Raw genomic sequence first — 7730 nt, 5'->3', positions numbered from 1 at the left:
GCAGAATAAAGACAGGCAAAGTATAAATTTAGAGAAAAAGGCTGCCTTGCTAATTTTGCTCCAGACTTGCTGCCTTGCAAATTTTATTATTAACAGGCCCTTTTGCTGACAGGTTAGCAAAGTGCCTAATGTCACTTTGCTGACAGCTAACAAAAAAACTGCAGACAATAGCATCATCATAGCCGAAAATAAAATGGCAGGACTTGTTCAACAGGCATATCGAAACCAGACTACTTCCCTTTAAGAAGGTGGGGGCAGGTGCATGAGGAGGACAGTGAAGAGGGCGGGGAGCGAGGGCATGAGAAGGTCAGTGGAACCTTACCAGGGAAGGTTAACACCCTTTTTAGGGGACTTTGTTTTGAATGACAACTGAATTGTATAAGAGGGCGTCAAAAGCCCAAGGAAATGCCTTTGAATTTGAGTGTGCAAGCTCTCAAAGGTCAGGACATGTCTTGTTATTGAACAATAAAGAAACTGCAAAGCCTTCCACCTTTCGGTGTCTGCTCATTCGGCCTCAGCGGCACTGGACAAAATCCACACCTGTCTACCTAACTGGCTCTGCCCTCTGGGCAGGGGTACGACACTAGGAAGATCCATGAACCAGATTGTCACCCTTCATCCTTCTCAAGGATGTTTGCTGGAAAGTGGGCTTCTCTGTCCAGACATAAGCAGCCATGCGCTGTCTGTAGTGCTGAAGTTAGAATGTGAAATTCAGCCCCCCCCCCCCCACACACAACAATTTGGTCTTGTTGCTGTAGGGCTCAGAGCCTCAAAGCTACCAAGCATGTGCACTCCCACATCTTTGGCCCCTGTTTGTAGCTTTCCACAGCCCTTTTTTTCTTTGACCCATAGGAGTCCAATTCAATTCATGAAGTGGGCATTCATGTCGCCTCCTGTGGGCCAGAAGTACCATCATTAAGCAGGAAGTGATGTAGTTCAGCAGATGATGGCCAGAAATAAGCACTTTGTTCTCACTTAGAAACTCATTAGCAGCAAATGACAGAAAGAAAACGTGCAAACCTTGGTCATATGATCAAGACACAGGAGGCCCCAACCATCACCTGGACTGCCTTTCCTCTTGCCATTTCGAAACTGCACTGCTGCTCTTCTGTCTCAGGTTTATTGTACAGGAATCATGGGAATCTGGGGGTGTTGTTGTGTGTCTTCTTTTTGTTAAGTAAAGTTTGCTCACTCTCCTAACTTCTAGACAACATCATGTTGTGCGGCACTATCACTTCATGGGGAAGGCCTCGTGGGTGCCAACCACCAGGGTGCATCAGGGTGCATTCCAGAGGGAGCTCATGGAGGGAACTCAGCTAGAGGCCCCCCGCCCCCTTGGGCTTGGCCTTAAGAAATCTCGGCTCCAGGAGCTCACTGGTCCACTGCCTGGATGGCTTATGACCACCTGGGCTCCCCAACCTCCCTCCCACCTGCACAGTGGTGTAGCTGGAGGGGGGCGGAGCAGCCAGTCTGGCAGGGAGTGGGCAAGCGGCCCCTCCCTTCAGAGCCATTCCTGGCAGGGGGAGCAAAACGGAGCCATACAGTCTCCCCACCAAACTGGCTGCTCTGCCCCCCTCCAGCTACGCCATCACACCTGCACAGGTAAGCTTGAATGCTCAACCAGCTGCTGCCGCCAATCCCAGTAGAAGGGCCAGCTGGGACTACAGCCAGCCTGGCCTCCACCAGCAAAGAGAGTAAAGACACCAAACAAGCTGTTAGCTTGACCACACAGTCTGTCCACCACGGCACTGATGACCTCCAGCATCTTCATCATTTAAAAACAGCAGCAGGTGGGCTCAGTAGTTTCCACCCAGACACAGCAGCAACATTCTGCAAAAACCATGTGCTGCTTAAAACCAACCTGGAGAACTGAGAGTGGAGGGCTGAGGCCTGGGGATTGGGCAGTCCATCCCTCCTTTTGGGAGACCCACCCAACCCTCCAGAGGCGCTGGGCACAGATCCCTCCCTCACCACATTCCTGGAACTCCTTGGAGACACAGGGCAGCTGCCCACACCTGCTGAATGCCTCGACCAGGGCCTCCCACACTGCGTGGAAGTGGGACCTGACAATGACCCAGTGATTTCCCAGGTGCATGGTGAACACCAAGCCATACACCTTGCTCATCTGCCAAGAGGAAAGCCTCAGCATCCCTCCAAAGTACCCAAGCCACTCAGCAACCGCTTCCCTCAAGGGGCACTTGAGAGTGGGTGGAAAAGTGAAAGGACAATCCCAGGACCTGAGGCTGGGATTATTCTTATGGTGGGAAAAGCAGTAGGAAAAAGCAGTTTAAAGGGCAGTTGGAAAAGAAATTTGGGAAGAGAGACAGCTTCTCCAAGGCAAATTGCTTTGGTAGGGGTTGAAGTACATCAGAAGCGTTCACTGAAGACCATCTGGAAAGCACCACTGAGGAGCAAACCTCCTATCTAAGAAGAACCCACTGGATCAGACCAAAGGCCCATCTAGCCCAGCTTCCTGTATCTCACAGTGGACCACCAAAGGCTTCAGGGAGCACACAAGACAACAGACACAACCTGCATCCTGGTGCCACTTCCTGTTGCAATTGCATATACTGTCGAATAAACTTGAGAATAATTTCGAATGTACTGGGGAATAGACGTTAATACCTTTCACCATTTGCAAGCTTGGCTGACGGTTGTAAAGCTTCGAATAAGATTATTTGGAAGCAGTCCTGCTGTGCCAGTGTTAATTGATGGGGACCCGGCACTCACCTGACAAATCCAGTTACAGAAACTGGCCACGGTAACATTGCCAAGCGAAATGGGGTTTCAGCACCCCTTTTGCATGGCAGGGTGGCAGTGTCGGGATTGTGCAGGGGCGCTTTTTCCCATCAACTTCATGGGCACAGCTGGTGTCGAAGCCTGCAGCACAATGTGATGAGTGAGAGCTCCAAGAGTGGAGAAGGCTCCTGGATCATTGGGTGTACTGGCTGCGGCTGCAGCAGCTGCATCTGAAGATGGGAGAGATGGAGGAGAGGGTGCTGTCAGGAAGGGGCACAGGAGGTGTTACCACATCGCCTTTTGCTGAGGAAATGCAATGCTGTTGTTAGGAGAATATGGAAAGATGGTGGAAGGCGTTTGCAGCGAAGAAAAGGAACTGAATGCAGCGGAGATGGAGTCTCTGATGAATTTTCCAAGTGCAAAAGAGGACCAAAATATAAAGCAACAAGCGGTTGTGCAGTTGGAGCAACCACCACTATAAGTCCACAGGGAGAAGTTCTGGATGGAGGACAGGAGACAGAAAGGCGGGGCTGGCAAGAAAGTGGAGGCACAATTTTATTCAGGAGAGATTGCAGACCTGTTACAACAAGAGCTGCAGGAGCTTTGTAAACAGGTGGCGTCTCTGAAGAAAGAACAAAGGGGAAGAGAACGAGAGCAAGGAAGCTCCTGCTTCCTTGACAAGCAGCGTAGCTAGAAGGGGTGCAAAGCACTTTCAGGGAGCCCCCCTGACATGGAAGCAGCCCCTCCCCTTCAGAGCCATGCCAGGGCACGCCTCCGTTTTGCTCCCCTGCCCGGAATGTCTCTGAAGGGGACAGGGAGGGGCCACTTGCATGCTGCGGGAAGGCCCCCTGCAGGACTTTGCACCCCATCTAGCATGCTGTGTTTGCTGCATAAATCCAGAAAGTTTGGCAGCGACGGACTGGAGCAGAAGAAGCTAAAACTATTGATCGAGTAGCAGATTTGATTAAAAGTGAGCTCCTTTTTCAACAAATGGACCCGATTATTGGAGACAAGTCCGGACAAGATGCTGCCTTAATTGTGGACCAGATGGTAGCAAGGAGAGTTGGAGGTCAAACTGATCAGAGCTTGCAAAGTGGATGGAATGGGAGACCAAAGGAGAAAGAGAGATGGCCGTTTTTGCCTAAGAGGGAAGGACAGAAAAAGAATTGGCTTGGGTCACTTGACCCTCACAGAGTTACCCTCACACACCCAAATTCCATGGAAAGAGAATGAGGTTGGTCCTCAGGGGTGGGGTGTTATCAATACAGAAATCCAAGGCATACCCATAGCAAATGCCCTAAATTGGCACAAAGGACACAAAGATGGGAGTCAACCCCAAGTCAGAATGACTGCAGGGGACTGAGGGAGTAGTGTGAAGTCAGTTGCTGAACCCAGAAGGGAAGAGCACTTGGAGAAAGAGGTACAGCAGAGTTGCAACATGGGAACGTCCTGAGGGCAAGAGATAACTCCTGATTCAGCTCCAGGGAGTCAGCAATGCAGATATGGAGAGAAGGAGGGGAATTGAAGGTTCTGCTCAAATGCCTCTTATCTCTGGTGGTCACTCTCCTGATGCCAATGAAATTCCCTCGCAAGAATTAGTCCCTGTAGAGCAAGAAGAATGCCTCTAAGAACATAAGAACAGCCCCACTGGATCAAGACAATAAGAGGAGAACATCATGGTGCACCAAAAAGGGATGGGAAAATCAGCAGAGCTTGACCCAAGTTAAGTCTAGAGTCACCACCCCCCACCCCATGTCTTGACTCGAATAAGGGTGCAATCCTAACCAGCTTTCCAGCACTTACCTAGCTGCAATGCAACCCCAAGGTAAGGTAACAAACATGCCCTTACCTTGAGGAGGCCCCCTTGACTTCCTCCCCACTGCAGGATGCAGTGCATGGCTCATGGGCACAGCTATGTCAGTACTGGAAAGTTGGTTAGGATTGCACCCGAAGAGTCATAACTGGCACTTTCCAAGTCACCAAGTTGCCCCTCCACTACTCTAAAGCACTCAAGCCAAGCCCCCCAAGAGCCTGTCATGGAAAAAACTGGGCTTGGGCTCTCTCTCTTTCTCTCTGTGGGAGTTCACTTTAAAAGCTCCCCTGCTGCCCCATCCCATCAGTAAAGAGACAGAAGGGGTGTGTAATGGAAATACACAAGATCCCTTGAGGAGATGGGGTGTGGTGTCAACAGTGGCCCCTTGCTCTGGCAGGCAAGCAGGGGGTTAACACCAGGGCCTCAGATTGCCATGAATGTGCTGCACAGTTGCAGCCACTTGGAGGCAAAATGGCCCATAGGGTTAAAAGTAGCACCTGCAGGAAGGAAAAGGGTGTGGGTAGTAGATGGAGCAGAAGGAAGGGAGAAGAGAAGAGAGAACTAAACGGATGGATTAATGGCCTGAAGAACTACTTGACTGACCAATGGACTAACTGACTAATGGAGAGACAGGCCAGTGGACTTCTGAGCATTGCTGAAACAGAGACTACTGGAGACTGGAGTCTGGCTGCCATGCCCAAGACCTTGCTGAGGACCAAGGAGTTGCTGTGGTGGCTGGAGAAGCTGCTGGCAGGAGAGGGGAGGAAAAAGGACCTCTTTAGGTTGAACAGGTGAGCTACCCTGGTGGTGGGGTCCAGCAGTGCTGCAGTGCAGAACTAGGGCTATTGCTGGGGAATGAAGGGAAGCTAATTAGCTGAAAGTGGGCATAAGTTCTCTAAGTGAAGCTTGGACTGGGAATTTGGCAGAACAGGGTGGGAGGGACAGCGTGAGAGTGGGGGTAGAAGCAGCAAGAGGAAGAAGGGACATATGCAGTAGCTGTGAGGTTAACCAGAATGACCCAGTCCTTTGCAGCTCTACTCAGAAGTAGTCCCACTGTAGCTGGTCATTCAGTGAGCCTGCTGGAATTTCTCCAGGTGACTAGGAACCACCTCCCCTCATTCATCCAGGGGGAAAAAACTTCCCTCCCCCTCCCTGGCCTTCTGCAGCCAATTGAAAGACAAGAAAGCCCTTGGCCCCCCAACCTCCTGCATCCAATGATCATCTGCTCCTTCCTTCCTATCACAGATGGGGGGAAAGCCTGTTCCTGCCAATGTGTCTACAGGGAATCCATTGCAGGGAGATTCGGCATTGCAATGAGTTTGGAAAGCTGAGATGCTGTTGGAAGGAGCCCCACAGAAGTTCCAACAAACTCAATGTGAAGATGTGGCCCTGGAAGCCGGTTGGGAAAAGGTTTAGCCAGAGGGAGAGATTCTGCCTACTCAAGAGGTGAATTTTTTTTTCTGGAATCCATTGTCTTTACCATTCCTACACCCAGAGGGGGCACACACTGGGCAGGAAACTCACAACTCAGTTGGTTGTCCTACAACACTACAGGGAGCTCCTTTTACTTGTAACCATTTGCAAATTGGGTTCACTATTGTAAGCTTCTAATAAAGTTCCCTGGAAGCAATTCTACTGTGCCAGCATTAATTGATGGGGACCAAGTACTCACTTGAGCAATCCAGTTGTTATAGAAATTGACCAAGAAAGTAACACTGGGGACAAGTGCTCCCAACTGATGGCAGGAAGTCACATCCCCACTGAAAAGAGAGTGCAAGGAAAAGTGCTCCTCCCTGTACCCCAGTGGAATGATGTCCAGAGAAGCCTGGCTGCCTGCACTGGGCCTAGGAAAAGCCATTGGGATCATAAGGGGGAATAGCAGGATGTCAGATCCTGGAGGTTGACCCTTCACTGGTTGAGCTTGAGAAGCTGGGCTGGTTGGCCGAGTCCTGGAGCCGCAAATGTCTCCATGGACTTCAGATCATCTCTGTCCCAGGTCAGTCACTGACAGCTCTTGGTTGGCACCCAAATCCAGTTGGGCCAAATGCTGCCCAACTGTGCACCATTTGGTCTCCAGGGCACTCTAGCCCAGCCATCCTCCTCCACAGTTCCTCTTCCATCCTGTCTCCTTCCATGCAGACAGTGAACCAAGAGGAATTGCAGAGAGGTTGAGTAGGTCTCAGTCTGCTACCTGAGACATCTGCCTCAGCTGGCTTTGTGAATGAACCAGCTCTCCTTATAGTCTGCCCCTAACTCCAAGCTCCCAAACCCCTCACAAGGTCTGAGGACTGAAACTGTTTAAGCAGCAATTGCTGATGGTCCTGGAGAACTCGCAGCTCTTGGCTCCACTCTTGCCCTGGTCCTTTCACTTGTCATCTGTCTTGCCTGCCTGGTCCGCTCCACCTGGAGGCAGCTGCACCGCAAAGGCCAGGTGCCCCCTGGGCCGATCCCGCTCCCCATCATCGGGAACCTGCTCCAGCTCAACACCAGTGACATGCTTTGTTCACTCATGAAGGGCACTCCTTCCCACCCCCTTTCTCTGGCAAAACACACTCATGGGTCCTGCTTTTCAAAACTATTCACAAACCCAGAAGGTGGTCTGTGCCTGGGCTTGTGCATGCTGAGAGCCATGCCAGGGTTCTCCAGCTGACCTGATGCAACCTGGATTAATCTGCAGTGCTGGTTCCACCTGGGCTTCGCCTGCCAATCTTTGTTTTTCCAGGAGTTCTTCCCTCTGCATTCAAATTGCACCCAGTAATGAAGCAGAACAATTTCAGGCCCCTCTGGAAACTGCAGCCAGCTCAGATTTGGTTGGTTGGCAACCTTCAGTATCGAAAGACTATGTTATAAGCCTACAGCACCCGGTACTCCCAGGCGGTCTCCCATCCAAGTACTAACCAGGCCTGACCCTGCTTAGCTTCCGAGATCAGACGAGATCGGGCATGTGCAGGGTAACAGTTGCTGTCAGCTCAGATTTAACTGTGAAGCTACTGAGCGCAGGGCCTCTGAGTGGAATTTTATTAGGGGGTACAAAGTTTCTTTTGGGCTCATTCCCAAAGAGGGCGGGGATGAAACAGAGTGTGGGGGGTGGCAATGGGGGCAAAACAGGCGGGGGGGTGGCAACAGCCAGAATAGTCTTTGGAGTTCAGGTCTACCGTCTTCACAATGCAGAGCTCAG

The 7730-nt window shown here is 51.1% G+C and overlaps 1 pseudogene; it reads right to left on the bottom strand.

Moving 5' to 3' along the window:
• Window positions 1–7401: 7401 nt before the first annotated feature.
• Window positions 7402–7521, bottom strand: LOC136662103 (5S ribosomal RNA; annotated as a pseudogene).
• Window positions 7522–7730: the final 209 nt, after the last annotated feature.

The sequence above is a fragment of the Tiliqua scincoides genome, chromosome 10, assembly GCF_035046505.1.
Source record: "Tiliqua scincoides isolate rTilSci1 chromosome 10, rTilSci1.hap2, whole genome shotgun sequence".
NCBI classification, from domain to species: Eukaryota; Metazoa; Chordata; class Lepidosauria; order Squamata; family Scincidae; genus Tiliqua; species Tiliqua scincoides.
Note: the sequence above shows the minus strand (reverse complement) of the source record. Positions and strands in the feature narration are given on the sequence as shown.